The sequence below is a fragment of the Thamnophis elegans genome, chromosome 3 (genome assembly GCF_009769535.1).
Source record: "Thamnophis elegans isolate rThaEle1 chromosome 3, rThaEle1.pri, whole genome shotgun sequence".
Lineage (NCBI taxonomy): Eukaryota > Metazoa > Chordata > Lepidosauria > Squamata > Colubridae > Thamnophis > Thamnophis elegans.
The window spans coordinates 63,934,769-63,956,277 of NC_045543.1; the positions used below are offsets into that span (position 1 = coordinate 63,934,769).

At 39.3% G+C, this 21,509-nt stretch overlaps 1 protein-coding gene across 2 annotated transcripts in view; it reads left to right on the plus strand.

Annotated features, from left to right (window-relative positions):
* MOB3B (MOB kinase activator 3B) overlaps positions 1–21,509 on the plus strand; it is a 91,450-nt gene that overhangs the window by 19,316 nt on the left and 50,625 nt on the right. Inside the window, exon 2 of one of the 2 annotated variants that reach the window (XM_032213463.1) lies at positions 21,286–21,374. The exons of the other annotated variant lie outside the window; for it this stretch is intronic. The gene's annotated coding sequence lies outside the window, so the exon portion shown is untranslated. The remainder of the gene's footprint in view (positions 1–21,285; positions 21,375–21,509) is intronic. 2 annotated transcript variants of the gene reach the window in all.

The window sequence follows — 21,509 nt, forward strand, 5'->3', positions numbered from 1 at the left end:
TGGGGGAAGGATACTGCAAAATCTCCATTCCCACCCACTCTGGGACCAGCCAGAGGTGGTATTCGCCGGTTCTCCGAACTACTCAAAATTTCTGCTACTGGTTCTGCAGAACCTGTCACGGTGAATTTCACCCTGCTTCAGAGGTGGTCAAATTGCCACCAGAATTTTGTCTCTATTCTCCACCACTTCTATGAATCGGTGCAGCCTTTTTTGAAGCTAGGCAACCTATTAGAAAGCACCACATTTCAATTCTAAAGTTTAATTATGTGCTTTGTAAAAAACAACAACAAGAACAACAACCCAGTACATGTATTTCTTTTTGTCTGTCTTGATTCTTTCAGAATTCAATTTCCTCTGGTGACCTCAGGTTTTAAGTACTTGGGGAAAGAGAAAATAGCAATAGCACTTATACACAGCTCCATGGTGCTTTACAGCACTCTCTAAGCAGTTTGCAGTGTCAGCATATTACCATACATGTGCATCCTTTGGAGGCTAGCCCTGAGTGAGATCATGCATTTTATATAATAATTTTATATAACTGAATGAGCCAGATGATTAATAGCCCTACTAAAAATTATTAGATAGTGAAGACAGAATAGAGAGAAGAATCAGACAATGTTTTCCAAAGTAAAGTATTTATTTTTGTTTACTATGGAGTAAACTATGGTGGAATCCAGGGTACAACTAAGAAGACCACAGCATTACTCATAACAGGCTGGTTTTGAATTGTTTTGCGGAGGGAGGGAACAAGAAAGCAGAGATCTATTAGCATATTACAATAAATAGTCTCTTCTGATGTCATATATGTGTCCAGATTTTCAGGTAGCATGTAACAATACTTGCTCAGTTTTCTCTATATGATTATTGGTACCAGATTTCCTTATAGCACTGTGCTAATCCTTTGGAAGAGCGGCTTGGTAACAGCGAGCTGCTAGGAAAACACTGAAGTAAAAGTGCCTGTGTATATCCCTTTAAAAAGATGTGCAAACTCTTTTTAAGGGCGGAAGGGTGGCCTGAAGACACAAACAGACAGACAGACAAGAAAGAAAGAAAGTTAGAACCAGTGGAGGCATAATGGTTAGAATGCAGCATTGCAGGCTAATTCTGCTGACTGCCAGGAGTTCAATCCTAACCAGCTCAAGGTTGACTCAGCATTCCATCCTTCCAAGGTCAGTAAAATGAGGATCTAGAATGTTGGGGGAAATATGCTGATTCTGTAAAACCGCTTAGAGAAGGCTGTAAAGCACTGTAAAACAGTATATAAGTTTAAGTGCTATTGCTGTTGCTAAACTACAATTTGCTAATCAGGCTTTACAAACTGCTAGCCTCCAAACATTTTCACTTATATGCATACTGATTTTTTTTAAATAGTGCCCTTGCATGAAGCATTTTTATCTCCATAGAGGAAAAAAAACACATTTTCACAATGGTCACATTCAAAATAACAATTACATTTAGCTATCACTATTTAGAAGACTGACAGATCGGTCATTAAGTAAAGCAGTTGCTAAGCGATACTTTAGCTGTGCCTATAGTTGTGCTTCAGCTTTTATTTACTTTACAGACCTGCAAAAATCATAAATGCAAAGATTTGGTCCCAAAGTTACTTTCTCGTTAGTGTCATAAATATGGTCAGTGGCTAAGTCAGTTGCTAAATGAGGACTCATTGTAGATCTGAAAGCATTATTTGCTATTGCTCTGATAGTCAACAGTGAATTGCTGTTATGCTTTATATGTTTATTGTTCATTTTTTTCTGTTAGGATTCGTTCAATGCATGAAAGTGATTCTGCCAAAATTTGTGATAGTAAAAAAGAGAAAGCTTATTTTGTGCAGCACAGATATTAAAAGACTGACTAGCATGCACAGTCCTATTTGTCCAATGATTTGTTGGAATTTGCTTATCTCATTTTGTTGATATAACAAGAAAGCTGACAAGCTGTCAATTAGACAACACAGGTTCTGTGCATGTGGTGAAACAAATATGCATAATTAATACTAAAGAGATAGTAGGCACACATTCTTCATTACACTGAGAGGAAGGATGCTATACAACTCAGTGAAGCAGTTGACGTGATGTGCCAGTGCCTTGAGGCTGTTAGGGACTGGATGGGGGTTAACAAGCTTGTTCTCAATCCGGATAAGACCGAGTGGCTGGTGTGTTTCCCTCCTACTAATTGGCCAAGTGTTCCATCTCTCAGGCTGGGGGGTCAAACAGTACGCCCCTCAGACAGGGTTCGCAATTTGGGAGTCCTCCTGGACCCACAGCTGACTTTTGAACACCACTTGTCGGCTGTGACCAGGGGGGCATTTGCCCAGGTTCGCCTGGTGCACCAGTTGCATCCCTACCTGAACCGGGAGGCCCTCACTACAGTCACTCATGCCCTTGTCACCTCTAGACTGGACTACTGCAATGTGCTCTACATGGGGCAGCCCTTGAAGAGCATTCGGAGACTTCAGCTTGTCCAGAATGCAGCCGCGCGAGCGATTGTGGGTGCACCTCGGTTCACCCACGTAACACCTATCCTCCGCGAGCTGCACTGGTTGCCTATTGGTCTCCGGATATGCTTCAAGGCGCTAGTCGTCACTTATAAAGCCCTTCATGGTATTGGACCTGGGTACTTGAGAGACTTCCTGCTGCCAATCACCTCCACTAGACCGATTAGATCCCACAGATTAGGCCGCCACCGAATTCCATCCGCCGGCCAGTGTCGACTGGCGACTACCCGGAGGAGAGCCTTCTCTGTGGCTGCTCCGACCCTTTGGAACGAACTCCCCGTGGAGATTCGAACCCTCACCACCCTCCAGGCCTTCCGCAAAGCCGTTAAAACCTGGCTGTTCCGACAGGCCTGGGGCTAAAGAGCTGTTGCCCCCGTCTTGAATGGTATATGTATCGTTTTTATTTTTTATTTTTTGCCTGTACCCCCCCCCCCCTTTCCTGATTTGATTTGTTAGCCGCCCTGAGTCCCCTTCGGGGGGAAAGAGCGGCATATAAATATAATAAATGAAAATGAAATGAAATATAACAACCACCACAAAAACAATACAATATGTCCATTGTTTTGAGTAGGAGACATCTGCAGTCTGTTGTAGTCTTTGCCCTTGTTTTTCATGTTATTCCTCATTGAATAATTTTAGGGTATTCTCTAATGCTCAGTTCTATACAATGCAGAATATAATGAAATACAATCTTTATCTTTACAGTTTTAGCATTTTGAATCAGTTCCCCTTTATTATTCTTTAAATCTTCCTGGCTCTCCACTGAAGTTGGACTCATAAAGTAATGTGCTCAGGTTTTACTGCCAAGTATATATCCTGTAATCTTAAGATATAGTATCAATTGGTGGGTGTAATAATTTTAAACTAGAGTAATTGGAAATGAAAAGTCATCCTTAGGGAATTTGCTGTGCATAAGACCAATTGACACAAGTATTTTCAGAGTCTGTTAATTTTTGATGCCAGATGTTTGGAAAAATAATGAAGATAGTTTTAAATAGGGGGTGTGATTATTTTTGTTACTCTGAGTAGCATGCTGGGAGTTGAACTCAGAAAGTAGTAACGGGAAGAATTGGGGAAGGCCTAGGCAAAAAAATAAGATAAATGTAATTAAAATGAAATGAATTAAATAAAGCTATTTTATTTATCCCCCATGTATTTAATAATTAAATATGACTATTGAACCATGAATGAGTATTAGAATGAGTTGTCAGTTACTCATTCCCCTTCTAACTCATTCATGCAATGATGAGGTGTCTGATTAGCAGGATCATTGGAGTAGTTAATGACTCATTGGGAGAAGGAATTGTGCTAGATGCCTCAAAGGAGGTAGTGATGTAGTCATTTCTCAAGTCTTGTTATATAACTCTTTTTCTGTGTCTACCCCTTGTTGAAACGGTGTCTGTCTCCAGTTACAAGATGCTACATAGGAGGGGGATTATCATGCTTCCATCAAGGTTCACAGCTGGGAACTGGTTGAATAAGCTACAGAAATAACCTTGAGCAACAAGCAGAAGAGCTGCAGCCAGGACAGCAGTCAGATAAAAGAAAATTGGGTCAGAGGCAGAAATGTAATTTGAGAAAGCGTCCCAGGCTTGACCCTCCCTAGTTCTCTTGAAGATAAAGGGAGAAGTGCATTAAACCTTGCAAGATTCTGTTACTGTAATTGTACAGTTCTACAGAGGAATAATTGAGTTTGTCATTTGTATTTCTGTAACTCCCTAGTTTGGGACAGAACAGGCGCAGACTTCAACACATAGTTAGGACTGCAGAAAAAATAATTACAACCAGCCTGCCTTCCATTGAAAACCTGTATACTGCAAATTTAGCATGGAGATTTCTGTAAAATCCATCTTGTTGTTGATTAGGAGCATAGATTCCCAAAATTAATGTCTTTTTCCCTTCTAAGATTAAATCTAATGCAATATATCTTCCAAAGGGATCTGCTTCAATTAGCTCGGCTTTAATGTCTTTTCTTAAGTATACTACTATGCCGTTTTTCTTTTCCGCGGCTGAGGTCGCAAAATGTTGACCAAGTTTGGGGTTAAACAAATATTTTTGATCAGTTGATTTGATATGAGTTTCTTGCAAACAAATTATATCATTCTTAAACTGTTTGAGGTAATGAAATATTTTCTTTCTTTTCTGTGGAGAGTTCAGTCCGTTAACATTCCATGTCAAAATCTTAGTTGTCATTTTGGGTTGCCTGAAGCTTTTTTAGAGCCTCCCGCAAGGCCTGTCTCACCTCTCCATGCTAAATTAGTACAGTGGGACTTCAAGTCTTGTATACTATTGGGTGACTGGAATGGCGTGATTGATACCAAAAGAGATAAGAAGACATCTCGCCCGAACACCAAACTTCGAGCCAAGTTACCCAAATCCTTTTTTGACATGATAGACGACTTCGAATTGCGAGATGTTTGGCGTGAAAGGCATGCAGAAGAATATGACTTTACCTTCTTTTCCGACAGACATCAATCTCTTTCAAGGATTGATTTTATACTAATTACTAATGATTTACTTTCTAGGGTGAAGAAGACAAAGATTATGGCGAGAGTTCTTTCGGATCATAATCCAGTTTGGATGGAATTGGGAAGGGTAGTCCAGGCAAGAAGGTCTTGGAGGTTGAATGAAAATTTATTTAGATATGAAAAGTATATTAATGATTGTAAAAAATTGTTATCTGAATACTTTGTTCTTAATATGAATAAGGGTACATCTATGGAATATGTATGGGATGCAAGCAAAGTGTATATGAGAGGAGTACTAATGAACATAAACAAAATACATAGACACAAACAAGGGCAAAAACGAAAAGAATTGGAAGAGGAAATTAAAGGGAAAGAGTCGGAATTAACATTGAACCCAGGTGATATAAAGATTAAGGAAGCAATTTCTATATTAAAATCCCAGTTTGATATGCTGATCTCTGACCAGGTAGCCACCAGTTTATTATATGCTAAACATAATAGTTTCTGCAACGCAAATAAACCCGGTAGGTGGTTGGCTTATCAGATTAGGAAAAAAAGGAAAGCTCGTAAAGTATCCAAATTGTGTTACAGAGGGAAGGAAGTGTTTCAACAGGAAGAGATCCAAAAGGCATTTCGAGAATTTTTTACAGAGTTGTACAAAGGGGATAAAATTAGGGACGTAGACATAGATAAATACTTAGATAAAGAGAAAATCCCCCTAGTTGGAGAAGAACATAGGCATAAGCTGAATCAACCAATAACCTCTGGGGAAATCCTGCAGGCAATCAAACAATTAAAGTTAGGGAAAGCACCAGGTACAGATGGTTTAACAGCTGTTTATTATAAAAACCTACAGTTAGAAATGGTAGAACCTCTCAGAGAATTATTCGAAAACCTGTATACTGCATGGGTCAGAAAGAGAGCTGAGAAAATAGCTAGAGACTCCTCACATCCTGGACGTAAACATTTCAACTGCTCCCCTCAGGCTCCCTAAGGGGCATTGCATGCCAAAACATCTAGACACAGGGACAGTTTTTTATATATACAGTGAGAGGTTCTGCCTTGGAGACAAATGCAGAACCTTAGGTGCAGGGGTGGTATTCACGTACCTTCCCTACTGGTTCGTAAATGTGAGCGCACGCATGTGCACAATCACTTCACTTTCACGTGTCACATCCGCACATGCACTCAGGCTTTGGCTAACAAAACTGCCTAAGTGGGATGCCATGGAGCCTGGGCGGGTGGGCAGGGCCATCTGCAATTTCCGGTTCGGGCGAACTGATCCGAACTGGCTGAATACCACCTCTGCTTGGGTTCCCAATCATTCTTGGCCAATAAAGTATTCTATTCTATTCTGTATTCTATTCCATTCCAGTCTGTATTATTAGCATTCATGACTTTGGTTTCCTAGTCTGGTCTACCTTGAAGGGCTGATAACATCCTGCATCAGGACTTGGATATGATGAATTTTCTGGGTTACTTGAGAAGACTTGGAATAAGAGAGACTATTTTGCAGTCTTAAATGTTGAAGTTGGTGGGGGATGAAAGGACCTGTCCTTGGGTCGTTTCTTGTGCAATGCTGGATGGGTTTGCATTCTTTCTCTTACCATTTAGCATCTGCTTGAAACCACTATCCGAACTCATCCATGGGCTCAAAGTAAAACATCATCAATATGTTGATGATACCCAGTAGAACATTTCAGTTCTTCCTTCTGCCAGGCAGAATTGGGATGTTTGGGAAATCTTGATCCAGTATGGAGGCTGTTTGGGCCCGGATAGGATGTAAGAGAGTGAGATTGTATCCTAAAAGACAGAGTTGCTGATTATCTAGGAACAATTTCATTTTAAATTCTGGACTTTATTTCTACTAAAAAGGTAGGTCCATAATTTGGGAATTATTTATTCACTGTTACTGTTGGATGCCGGGGGAGGGGGGGATCCTTGGGTGATATACAACTTGTACCTCTGTCTGGAATGGGAGCCCTTGCCAATAATTATTAACACCATTTTCACCACTCAGATGATGAAAACACAGTTTACATTACATTGGAGTAATTTGGGGAAGAATGCAGAAGCTCACAAGCTGGCATATGAGAGCTACTATATGTCCATCACACTGGCATTGCATTGAAGCATTGGATTCCTATAAGCTTCTGAGCACAATTCAAAATCCTGGTTTTAACTTTTGAAACCCTATCTCTGTGATCATTAAGTCCAGCTAGAATTGACCCATCTGGCATGGTCATTTGAAGCTTAGGGTGCCCTATATTTTTGAGATTAATGGAACAGAGGTTTGAAGGGGTGTTTTTCTGTGGTGGCCCCCAGCGTTTCATGTTGCATCTATCTTGGTATCTTTCAGCAAGGTGTTAAATATGAAATTAGAATTATGATGCAACTATAGTTTTATAATTTTAGAGAATGCTGAAATAGTTTTATTGTATCAGTTTTATTTACTGTATTGTAAATTGCTGGGAGTTGATTACAGCCCAGAGTTACTTACTTAATAAGATTTGTATGCCATTCAGTTGCAAAAGCCTTAGCAGCTTACATCAGGTAACAAAAAGCATTAACATGTAATCTTAGTAATTAACATCACCATCTGTTGGAGATAGGTCAATCCTCATTGTATTTTCCTGAAGAGCCATGGATTTAAGGTTCTTTTGAATCTCAACAAGGTAGGGTTGGTCCAGACTCCAAATGCCGAAGAACAAGCTGTTCCACAGAAAGGTCCATCGATGACAAAATGCATTTATGTGATTCCTTAGATCAGGAGTCCCCAAACTTGGCAACTTTAAGACTTGTGGACTTCAACTCCTGGAGAATTCTGGGAGTTGAAGACCACAAGTCTTAAAGTTGCCATGTTTGAAGACCTCTGCTTTAGATGGTGTATTCTTAATGATGGAAGTCTTAACGAATCTTGTATCCAACCATAGGAGATGATCTTAAAAATATCCAGACACTGAAGTATTTGGGACTTGAAAAAGGTAACTAGTACCTTGTTCTGAACCCAAAAGCAGATTAGCAGCCAATGCAGCTTCCATAGCACTGGTATCCTATGGGCAAATCTAGATACACCCATAACTACCTAGACTGCTCGATGCTTCCCCAACTGAAGTTTTCAGATGATCTTTAAAGAGAGCCCCAGGTAGATCAAACAACAGTAGTCTAGCTGTAAAGTGCAATGAGTGGAATGGAGGTTAAATCTGAGTAGAATTCAAGGTAATGTGAAGACCAAAATATCATAAAAGTAGAAGTGGTTTTCAGTGAAAACCAGCACAGATTTAGTCAAGTGATTCACTGATTCAATAACTGAAATTTACATTTTCTAACTCAGCATGGGCCCATAATACTGTAGATAGCCATATTCAGACTGTTGCATCTACTGGTATAGCCTATTAAAGACTCCTGTTTGGTTCTATTCATAACCATCTTTTTTGGTGCTCATCACCTGAGATGGAGTGATGATAAATATGAACATCTTCCTTGCTAGCTTTATCATTATGTACGTTTTCAGTTTGAAGGAATGTAGGATCCTTTGATCATGTAATTTCTTTCACAGAGTTGTAACATTTGAATCAAATGAGAGAAATGCAGTGGTTGTATTGAGGCAGGCATAAGATGACTTCAGCTTCTGGAATAAAAAAAAGTTTTCATTATTTTTCCATGAATACTACAAAATCCTCTAGTCAGTAGGTTTGGCCAGCTATTTTCCTGACAGAATATTTCTTTTGCATTACTTTGTACATGTTTTGTTTAAATTCAGCTTTGAATTATTCTGTCAAATCTTTCAGTTCTGTGGTATAAAACCAAGTGCCCTTGGCCACCTGAATATGACTCATCCTGAAGTAAATACTTTATTTCAAATAACTAACATGTTGCTACAAGGTGTGTGCTCTTCCAGCATTACTGAATCACAGAAAGACAATGCATATAGTGTATGACATATTCTTCAGCTGCTTTGCAAACACTGATTCATAAGTGTACTGTCCAAAAGATCAGTGCGTCATGCTTACTCAGTCCCTTTAGTTTTATCCCGTCATGCTCCTTGACTGTGGAAGTGGACTGCCATTCCTTTGTTGTCTCATCTTTTTTTCAACTTTTTAGTCTAGACAACTAGAAATTACTTGCACCTGCAGTCTAGTGTCTAAGCAAGATTTTTATTTTGCTGAGTTAAAGTCCAACAAATTAAGAATCTGGATCCAGCTGGAGAAGGTTGATTATTTTCCTTAGTGTTAAAAGATAATTAATGAATAAAGGTGATGGGTTATTTAGCTGAATGCTAGCTATTGTTATTTTTTAAAGTGTATTATAAAGCAGAATTGTCCAATCTTTACAACTTTAAGGCATGACTGGCTGGGGAATTCTGGAGTTTTAAGCTCATAAGTCTTAAAGTTGCCAAAGTTGGATACACCTAATATAAAAGTTTGAAATCATGGTTAGAGAAATAGGATTTAATTTGTGACTACTAACTAACTTGTTTTAGATATAATGCTGATCTCATCTAGTACTAAAAATAAAATGAAGTACCGTATGGAGTTTTAGAGGGAGAGCTAGGGGATGCAGTATGGATTAAAAAAAATTCCCCCCAAGTAGGTTATTACTAAAATTGTACCACTTAGTATTTAATTTAGATGATATAATTTCTTGGTGTATCAAAGAACATTTCATAGTCATATATCGAATGTGTTCTGGGAAAAGGCATAGAAAGGAGCTTCATAATTGATCAAAACTTCAAGAAAAACATAGATGCATGTTTTGTTGCAAATCCAATTGTTAATTCATGCATATGTTGAAACTATACTGTGCATTAACATATTACACACACACACACACACAAACACAGGACCCAGAACAACACCATCACCAATCACCCTCACCAAACATCAATTCCATCAACCAATCAAGATGTGACAACAGCCAAAACCAATCCATTGAAAGTAACAAAGCCAACATTCCACACCCACCCACCTATATTTATAGAAAAGCGGCAGCTCCGATCACGCTTTGCTCGCACAAGCACGAAGCCAAAGGCACCAGCCTGAAGATGACGAGTGTGACCAAACATCGCCAAGATACTGTCAATTTTACATGGGAAAAGACCCGAATACACACACACACACACACACACACACACACACACACACACTGCCTGAATTTCTTTCATATTTAGTCATATTCTTTTCTGTAAATTAATGAGTTAGACATATGACATTTAAAGACAAAATAATTGTGTCTGAGTGGTTAAAAGGAACTTGAAAACTTTTCCCATCCTTAATTGTCTTATCCTTTACTTTGTGTTGTTTTCTATTCCTTTGCTTTCTTTATCACTATGGGAAAAAAGGTCAAATTTGGTGTCAAAGGTTAGAAAGAACTCCAAAATGTTTCTAGTTCTTCTTGAAGGCCAGGAGGATTCATGAAGCAGCAGACAATCGCTGAACAAGCACCCATCATGTAAACTCTATCTCTGGATCATATGAGTGTTGAAATATACAGCTTTCTGGAAACCAAGCCCAGAAGATATGAGCACTATTTTATCCACCCCTTACTTAAATAACAAATGTGAAGAAACTGGTGTTACGTTCTAACAGAGGGACTTTCCCACAAGGGAATCACTTTGTGATCAACCTCATGTTTAAATAATCTTTTTCTTTCCCTGTGACTGTGACCAAGTCAGATGATATCTTATATAGAGTACATATATAGAGCAACAAAGATGATTAGGGGGCTGGAGACTAAAACTTACGAAGAACGGTTGCAGAAATTAAGTATGTCTAGATGAAATGAAATAAATGAAAAGAAGGACATGATAGCTGTGTTCCAATATTTAAGGGGCTGCACAAAGAAGAAGGGGTCAACCTATTCTCCAAAGTACCAGAACAAGAAGCAATAGATGGAAACTAATCAAGGAGAGAACCAACCTAGAACTAAGGAGAAATTTCCTGACAGAACAATTAATCAGTGGAATGACTTGCCTCCAGAAGTTGTGGGTGCTTCAACATTGGAGGTTTTTAAGAAGAGATTGGACAGCCATCTGTCTGAAATGGATTAGAGTTTCCTGCTTCAGCAGGGCGTTGGACTAGAACAGGGGTCTCCAACCTTGGCAACTTTAAGCCTGGCAGACTACAACTCCCAGAATTCTGGCTGGGGAATTCTGGGAGTTGTAGTCCGCCAGGCTTAAAGTTGCCAAGGTTGGAGACCCCTGTTCTAGAATACCTCCAAGGTTCCTTCCAACTCTGTTATTCTTCTATTATAGAATATCCTAGAGAGTGGATATTCTCTCCATACCACACAGATAAAATACAAGGCAAACCCTGTGATAATTGCTTCCAATTTAACCACTCTTTGAAAGTGTTGGCTGTGTCTTAAAGTGTTACAAAATAGAAGTGTTGTGAAATTCCTTGCTCTGTAAGGAATTTATAATCAAAAGGTAGAACTCACAAGTAGGACTATTCTACAAGCATTGGCAACAGTGATATCAGTTAATGTTTTTGTGTTGACAACTTTATTCCTGCAAAAATGGGAACACTGAGTTCTTTCATAAAGAAACAGTGACTGTGCTGCTTCGCTGTAATATGACAAATATGGATGGTTCTTAGAAACACTAAAATAAACTACCATTGACAGCCAGATTCTAACTGACTGATTTATAGGGTTGACTCTGGTTCTAAATGGACAGTAAGAAGAAAATACCCATCTGCCCCCAGAGTTTAAAGAAGAAACCTTATTTCTCCCTTTCCCCTTAAATCACCTCTTTATTTTATTGGTTTACCCTTAGAGAGACCACCTGCTCTTTATTTAAACATATGTCTAATTAAAATGGTTAATGGCTGGAAAGTAGTAGCTCTTCCAAGGTTATGTCTAAACTACTGCATAGAAAGGGAAGCAGCAAAACCTAATTTAAGAATTACTGGCTGCTTGCAGGCAACAGTATATTTATGGTCCAAGAGCTGAGAATATCATCTGTAACATAACAGTTCCTCAGTTTGAACTCCATGAAATTGGTTGGGTGCATTTAGGTCTGCTGTCATTAACTCAATGTTAGCCTGTTACAGTATTTAATAGGCTCAGAGGATTCTTTTATAGCAGCCTTCTCCACAGTGGTGGGTTCCGGATCCCAGTGCAACTGGTACAGTGCAACGGGACTGGGTGCCCACCACATGAATGCGTGCAGCACGCCCGTACACGTGCACAGCCTGTGCATGCATACTTACCACCCACGATGCTACGTGATGCCTCCGTGACACTCCAGCTGTTCGGTGGAGTGTTGCGCAGGTGCCGTAGGTTGCGTGCGCGGAAGCCCCGAAAACTTCAAATACCAGTAAGGAGCGTGGGTGGGTGGGTGGGTGGGTGGGCCCTCCGGAGCACCGTATTGGAACGGTACCTGGTGCTACCAGCAGGCACCGGTACGCCGTAATAACCCACCATTGCTTTTCCAAGTCTAGTCGCCACAGACTGCTTTGTCTATTAATTCCATTAATCCTAGCTAGTATGGACTGCTAACATAGAAATGGTAGTCCAAGGCACCAGGAATAACAGGTGGGAAAGGTTCACAATAACCGTACAATACATCAGAGTATTTTCAGATATGCTGTATAACTATGAATACAGGTAGTCATCAACCTATGGCCACAATTGAGCTCAAAATTTCTGTTGCTAAGCGATACAATTGTTAAATGAATTTTGCCCCATTTTACAACATTTCTTTCTTCATGGTTAAGTGAATCACTGTAGTTAAGTTAGTAACACAGTTGTTAAGTTGCTGCCCCACTGATTTTGCTTGTCAGAAGGTCACAAAAGGTGACACACGATCCCGGGACTTTGCAACCATCATAAATATGAATCAGTTGCCAAGTATTTGAATTTTGATCACATGAGCAGGAGGATGCCACAACGGTGGTAAGTGTTAAAATTGGTCATAAGTCACTTTTTCAGTGCCGTTGCAACTTTGAACAGTCACTAAATGAATTGTTGTAAGTTGTGGACTACCAGTACTGTTTCTTATGTTATTTGGAATAGGGAACATTTTGGCATTAAACATTTGCTTCTCAGCTATATAAGAGTCGTGGTGGTGCAGTGGTTAGAATACAATATCGTAGGCTAATTCTACTGACTGCCACTAGTTTGATTCTCACCAGCTCAAGGTTGACTCAGCTTTCCATCCTTCCAGGTGGGTAAAATGTAAACCACTTAGAGGGGGCTGTAAAGCACTGTGAAGCAGTATATAAATGTAAGGGCTTTTGCTATAATACTCAAACATCACAATACATATATCTGGAGACAAACTGTTCCAGAAGGGTTGCTTATTCTCTATTTTTTTTTCTTCTGCTGCAGGGTTCAAAGCATTTTAATGTCACACTACCTAATACACATTGCTCTTTACTTAGAAGCAGAAATTGTCAGAATTTTGACATAGATTTGCATATAATACTGGGTTTGTATAATATCGGATGCTGTAAGAAACTATATAAAAAGTGCAGTTTGAAGGCAGGTTAGTGGCAGCCAAATCTGATGCTGTCTGTTAAATCTTTGTTGTGGGAAGTGGATATATTTAGATTATTCTCTCTTTCTAATACTAGGTTACTTCAACAAAATGACAAGTCTTTACACCATTCAATTGTAGGGTAGGAAACAGAAGTGGTATTTGGAGAATTTCATTGAGGAAGGAATGTTGAGTGAACTGTAATGGAACTCAGATTCTAACATGAATTTATTTTTACATGTTTTCTTATATTTTTGTCCTTCATGACAATGTTCTTTGAAAGTTACAGGTTATGGAATCCATCAAGAGTCACGACCATTTGAAAAAGATGTTCTGATTTTAAAATATTGTGATGCAGCAAAGTTAACCTTTGTTAGCACAAAAGGTTAACCAACTATGACAATTCTGACACCCCCAGTCTCTCAAAATAACCAAATCAAGCCGGCAATAAATATATTTTAAGATATCCTTCAAAGGAGTTAGCATGTTAGTCTAAAATTTAGTTATGTTGCTTCCAGCGCCTTTTCTCCTTTCCATTGCAGCAGGTCTATGACTACTCACCATGGCCAAGTTGCTGCGGGACAACTCACTACAGGAAAAAAGTTACATTAACATAAATCATTAAATAAAAGATGCCAAAGGAGGGACAAAATGAAATGTGAATGACAAAAATTAAAATAATTTTTAAATTATTTTAAATAATTGAGTTGAATTGAATTGTCCTGCATTGAGTTGGCCATGGCAAGTTGGCTGCGACAAGTTGTCCCATTCCACATTGCAGCTATTCTACATGTCTCAGTGCTCCAGAGCCCTGTTGGCTTCATCTTGCACTTAATGCTCTCTCTCCCCCTCCCTCTTCATCAGGGGTGGAAAGAGGGAAGTTGTTAGGAGAAAAAAGGAAAGTACTAGGTAGCAGGTAAGTTGAGAAATTTGTTTCACTTACAGACAGCAATATATGCTGCCCATTGGTACTCTAGGTCTGATTTGTCAGTGGCAAGCTGACAGTCCCTGGCTTAAGGTAGTAGACTACAAGGTCAACTTCATAGGCATCCTATTTGGTCATGGTGCTGCATTTTCTTCTTAATCCAAGATAGGATCTATAGCAGGGTTGTCAAATTGGCTGCCTGCAGGCCGGATGTATCATGTGCAGGCCCTGCCCACCCTAGCTCCACGAAGGGAAAAAATGTCGCAAAACTTCACACGACAGCAACGTGACGTGATGTGTTTGACACCCTGATCTATAGCATCTGACTGAGAATAGGATGATGCCTTACATCCAGCTATCACTATCCAGTGTGTGCCAGGGAAACTTGGGTGGTACAAAATAACTGGGAGAATTTCATCCAACTGATTGTCCTCAAGTCATGCTCTATAGTTCTTGCACTTAAAAATAGAAGTCATAGATAACAAATTTCAGTTTGGCTAACTAAGCCAAAGTTAGTTTTTCTTGCCAGATTGTAACAACAACTCTGTGTAATGAGATGACAATAGTATCTCTAGCACTAAATCCTATCCAGCTGGATTTACTAATTGGCTGGACAGACAGCCCAGTAGGATGGTGATTTTGGGTGGCTTCCTATGAAGAACTTCTATGAATTGAACTCAAAGGCCCGTGAATAGAACATCTAACTTATTTGTATTTTGAAATAGACTGAAATTAGATTGCTGTGAAGCAGAAGGAAAAAAAGCAAACAGTGGTCTTGGGGAAAAAAAAGTAGTGAAGCTTTTCATAGTATAATGATTGTCTTCTGATAACTATGTGTTTGTCAAGCTCCTATTAAAAGTTCCAAAATAATGGCCAATAAAAAAGTTGGTAGCTTTCCACATTGTTCCTCATGTCCATTTAAAACATCAGAGCAAATATTTATAGCATCTTCAGATATGTTTAGAGATTGTTGGTGATGAGATTAAGAGATTCAAACATCAAAAAGCAGAATAAAAAATTATATTTCTTGACAAGAACACATGGGTGAATAATTCTGAATCTGCGATTTCAGATATCAATGCTGTTTACTTTCCTTGATCTCCAGAAGTGCTATCTAAAGCAAGTGGGTTTAAATTAAGATTTCTAATGTTTTATATGGCACTTTTATTGAAGGATTGTAAGCCACTTATAAGTCATCTTTGGAAGATGAACGGCATATAAGTTTAATAAATAAATAATGTCTTCATGGTAGGCTTAATTTTGAGAACATTAGCTCCAATGTTAGTAAAACGACCCAAAAATGAGTTTGTTGGTTTAGCTGTGACTGGAATTCAAATGTGTGGGATGAATGTATATTTTTGACACACTTTATTTGCTTATCATACTTCTGCAGCTCTCAACTCTGTCACAATATTAAAAAAAGAAAAATGTGTAACTATAGAAACAATAAATTGAAAGCAAAAACATATATTTTAAAAGAATAAATGAAAACTGCTTCCTTATAATAAAAATACCTAAACATTAAGATAAACAATTTACAATTCCAGGGAAGCTGGACAGGGAAGCTGATATATACACAATTACATATCCGCTGAAATACCTGCAGAATGACCTTTTTGGGTTAATTCCAGATATTACAGGTATATGATGGTATGTTTTATCTGACATTCTGGTCAAAACATTTCAGGTACTGTGTTTAATGTTGACTTTGATTTGAAAAATCATTTAAATATTTCTTGTGTTTTCTTATCTCTGCAGCAGCTGCTTTCTATTGGGAAAGTGTAGATAAAGGGCTCCATATGTGAGATGCCCGAATTTGCCTGTTCACATTTCTATCAGAAATTATCCAGTCTTTCATCACAATCAATGATTCATTGGAGCATATTACAACATATGAAAACAGATACACAGGAAATCATTATATTTACTCCAGCTTCTCATATTTCACTTTAATTTTATTGAGCATGGACTACACATTTTAGAAAGCAGGAAACTACTTTTTAATGAATCCCATTCTTTTTCTTGAACTTGAATTTAAAATGAATTGCCAATCAGTTATTGAATTTCTCATTTGTTAATCCCTTTATAGGAATTAAGACAAATATTGGCAAAGAAAAAAATTATAGGTGTGATCAGTATTTGCTAGGAGTGAGCATACTTATATTGGATTATTTTTCCCTTGGAACTCAAGTCTTTTTCCTAAACTTTACATTATGAGCATTTATATTACATTTAATAAATTCTGAGCACCTTTCTTCCTATTTATTTTATTTATTTACAATATGTCATATCATATATGGACTTGCAATATATATTACTATTTCACCTAGATTGCATATACAGTTCCACAAACAACACGTGTTGTCAAAATAGTTGGTTTTTTCCTGTTGGTGGAAGGCAGTGCCAGCTTGTACAAGCACTTTTTGAAATAATGACACACATTGTTTCACAGTTCCCACAGTCTCGTGTAATTGTGACACTTGTGGCTTTAGAGTATTCAATCCAGACACAAGGGAGGTTGTCTAATTGTTAATAAGCATGAAAGAAAGGTCAAGTGCTAATATAGCAGTGTCTGTAGAACTCTAAATAATTGTAACAGTCAGAAGTGCACAATGGGTATGCTTTCCTCCCTTTTTTGGGAGGATGAGATAATGTTAGTGTCTTTTCCTTCCCTAGCAGATGTTTTTATTTGGTTAATGTTCATATGACTGCATGAAAAATATGTAAAAAGCTCTATCTGCATGCATACAGTATCATAATAAAAGCCACATGATTTCATTTCTTTCTTTCTTTTTTTTGGTACATATAAGATATTATCAGAGTTTCTAGCCACATTATTTTTATCTTTGGAAATCCATAGTTAAAATAAAAATGGAAGAAAGAGTAGTGAAAGTATTGGGATTCATCCATTGTCCCATTCCTTCATTTTGTAGCCTATTTATCATTTTGTAGCCTATTTATTCACTTTTATTTATTAGATTTTTATTCCATCTTTATTACTTGATAAGTAACTCAAGAAAGCAAACATACCTAATACCCCTTTCTGCTCACAACAATCCTGTGAAGTATATTGGGCTGAAAGAGAGTGAAAGTACTAGCTTAAAGCCATTTAATCATAGGCAATTTTGGTGTTATTATTCTGCTTTGGGATTGCAACATCTGTCTAAAGCGGGGGAGGGGGAGGAGAAACAATGGCTCTTTTATGACTTTTGGACTTCAATTACCAGAATTTTCAGGGAATTGAAGTCCACAATTCACAAAGGGGATCATTGTTCCCCACCTCTGGTCTAAAGCAACATCAAGGAATCTTTGTGTCAGAACTCTAGATCAATGGTTCCCAAAGTGGGCGGTACCGCCCCCTGTGGGGCCGTGGGATGACTTAGGGGGGCGCTAAGAAGCAAGGGGGGCAGAAGGGGGGCACTAAGAGGCAAGGGGGGTGGCAGAGGAGCACTGGAGGTGGTCCCCTCGCAGGGTGCAATTTTGCCTGGGGCTCTGTTGGCTGCCAGTCAGCTGAGCACTTCCAGCCTGATTCCCTTGCTTATCAAGCCCAGCAGATCTCTGCCCGGTTAATCTTCCTTTGCTTCTATTCTAGCTACCTCCCCCACCCCCAACCAAGGTATCTATTCTCCCTCTTGCAGAACTGAGCCTAGCATTCAGTTTAAAATCCAGGGCCGGGGAGGGGGGCAACAGAGCAGCAGGAGGAAGGGAAAAGTTTTTCTTTTTTGCCAAGCTATTTCTTTTTTCACAAGGAGAGGAGGAGAGAGGGAGGAAGGCAGAGAGGGAGGGAGAGAAAGAGAAGGAGAGAGGAAGGGAGGAAATAAGAGAGAGGAAGAAAAAGAGGAAGGAAGTGAGAGGGAAAGAGGAAAGAAGTGAGAGAGGGGAGGAGGGAGAAAGAAAGTGAGGGAGAAAGATGGAGAGAGGAGAGTAAGAAAGGAGAGTGGGAAGGAGGGAGAGATAGGGGGAAGGAGGAAGGAAAAGGAAGAGAGGAAAGGAGAAAGAGGGAGAGAGAAGGGGAAGAGAGGGAGGAAGAGAGGTGAGAGAGAGAACTGAACTTTACTGATGAAAAGGTGTTAATTATGTCAATGGAAGAGATAGGAAACTGCATTAGTGATATATATGTCAATGCATTGATTTGTACTAAAATATTTAGCTTAAAGAAGTTATAAGGAATCACAAATATGTAAGTTAAAAGTGTGGAAAATGTAATTTATGTGTGGATGACCCTTTTGCATGAGTTGTATTGGGAAAAATAAAAAAATATATAATAATAATTAAAAAAAGAAAATGATTCCCCAAAGAGGCAAAAGGCTACATTTTGCTAGAGTTATTCTTTGCTTCCAATCTGTTGAGGAAGGGGATTGGACTCCATTGTCTATATATCCCTTTCCATCCCCATGGTTCCTTAGTGAAAATTATAACCGAAGAACATATAGATCTGTTAAAATGTTCCCATTCTCACATTCCATATTGGAAATCCCTAGGTACCATGCAATAATCTCATCAAATAATTCAAGCAAATGTTGGTGCTTTCTTAATTACACCAATGCAAACAATGTGCCCACAATGACTTTGTAAAACGAAACTTTATTTAATTGGTCATCTCATCATACTTCAGAATCCCAAAGGTGCTTTTTCAAGAGGCAACTGGACTTTCTGGTTTTTCTTTGAAGACATTTCTTGAATGAGAAGCAAAACATCTTCAAAGAAAAACCAGATCATGTTCAACAATTTTGTTGAATTAACATTAACTAAAAAGGGTTTTAAATTGGATTTTGAATAAATGTGCAATTAATTGTTACAGTTTTGAATTTTACTGTTACTACCTTCCTTGCGTCATGCAAACCACCCAGTCATATGACCCTCCCCAGCCACACCCACCAAGCCACGCACACAGAACCGGTAGTAAAAAAAATTGAATTCCACCACTGGGTGGGGGACACTGAGGATCAGTTTGTAGCACCAAGGGGGCGGTGGACTGAAAAAGTTTGGGAACCACTGCTATAGATGATCAACATTTGATGGCCAGTATTCTAACAGTGGTAAAAAAGAGATCTACCTACATCCTCTCTCAATTGATTTTTTTTACATCAACATCTCTTTTTACATGAATTGAACATTCTATTAGGGATCTAATGATCAATTTTGCATTCAAGTCCTTTTAGTCTCCATAAGACTGAACACACCAGTGAGCTTCAATTGCATTGGACTTTTGAACTAATAAGTAACTCATTTTCCTGAACCTAAGACAGATTCTCAAATTTTGCTACGATGTGTTGTTGGCATTTTTCTGCTCTCTTCCTTAATAGTGATATTATGATTAATTGGAGGTGAGAAACATGACAACAACTTGAGGTGAGAATCAAAATCAATAAAATGTATTACTTAATTGCCGGTATATATTTTCTGTTTAGCTGTGTTAATACATACCGTATTTTCACGACTATAAGCCGCACTGAAAATCCTAAAATCTGATCCAAAACCGGCAGTGCGGCTTATAACCCGGTGCGCTTTATATGTGGAAAAAGATCTCCCAGCTGCTTTCGCGGCTTCCTGGAGCGCCAAGAACCTTCGCGCTCTTCTCCGCTCCTCGCGATAGATGTCCAGAAGTGGCTTTTGGGGCTAATGGGGATTGGATTTCCAGCTCGATAGCCCCTGCCGCTTCTGGACATCTATTGCAGTTGTGAGGAGCCAAGGAGAGTGTGGAGAAGAGCGCGAAGGTTCTTGGCGCTCCAGGAAGCCGCGAAAGCAGCTAGGAGAGGCGCGCGGTTTGGTTTCTCCTCCCTGGATGTCGCAGCAGCAGCCCCAAACTCACCGATCTCAGTGTTTTTCGCATGAGATCGGTGAGTTTGGGGCTGCTGCTGCGACATCCAGGGAGGAGAAACCAAACCGCGCACCTCTCCCAGCTGCTTTAGCGGCTTCCTGGAGCGCCAAGAACCTTCGCGCTCTTCTCCACACTCTCCTCGGCTCCTCACAACTGCAATAGACGTCCAGAAGCGGCAGGGGCTATCGAGCTGGAAATCCAATCCCCATTAGCCCCAAAAGCCGCTTCTGGACATCTACTGCAGTCGCGAGGAGCGGAGAAGAGCGCGAAGGTTCTTGGCGCTCCAGGAAGCCGCGAAAGCAGCTGGGAGAGGCGCGCGGTTTGGTTTCTCCTCCCTGGATGTCGCAGCAGCAGCCCCAAACTCACCGATCTCAGTGTTTTTTCGCATGAGATCGGTGAGTTTGGGACTGCTGCTGCGACATCCAGGGAGGAGAAACCAAGCCGTGCGCCTCTCCCAGCTGCTTTCGCGGCTTCCTGGAGTGCCAAGAACCTTCACGCTCTTCTCCGCTCCTCGCCACTGCAACAGATGTCCAGAAGCGTCGGGAAACGTGCGGCTTATAACCCGGTGCGCTTTATATGTGGAAAAAGTTTGAAAAATTAACATTAATTGATACTGCGGCTTATAATCCGGTGCGGCTTTTGGTCGTGAAAATACGGTACTATATCTTTTCTAATGCTAAATATATACAAGGCACTTTGTGTACTAATACAGCCCCAGAGGAAGTCAGTATATGTGAGCTAAAGTGTATAGATCTAGTTGATTGCAGAACATCTAGAATTGGGGTTGCAATAGCATCAATTTCTTATTAAATACTATAAATTATAAGGGAAAATGTATAGAAAATGGCAGGATCTCAGTTTATGCAGAGAAAAGAGGAAGAAAAAATAGTGATATTTACAAAACAAAATTGTCTCTTTAAAAAAAATAATACTATCATATTAGAAAGACGCTTGGAATGATCTCAGAATCCCATGAAAGTCGCATGATTTGTGCATGTGTGAGTATGTGCATAATTTTCATTTAGTTTCCTTAAATGGAAAGGGAATGGAAAAACATACTGTTTCTCATTTACTAATTGACATCTATTTTCACAGCTCTGTCTTCAATTATATTCCTTGTGGTTGGTGAACTATAAATTTCGATGAGTCAGATTATTTATATATCCTAAGAGACAAGCCAAAAGGTCAGAACAATGTCTCCAGAATATTATGCATTAAAAATGTAGTTGCTGTTATTGTTAAACTGTCCTGTTTCCGACTGTCTTTCTCTTTCCAAGAGAATACAATAAGGAATGCCATGTAAAGTAAACAACCAATTG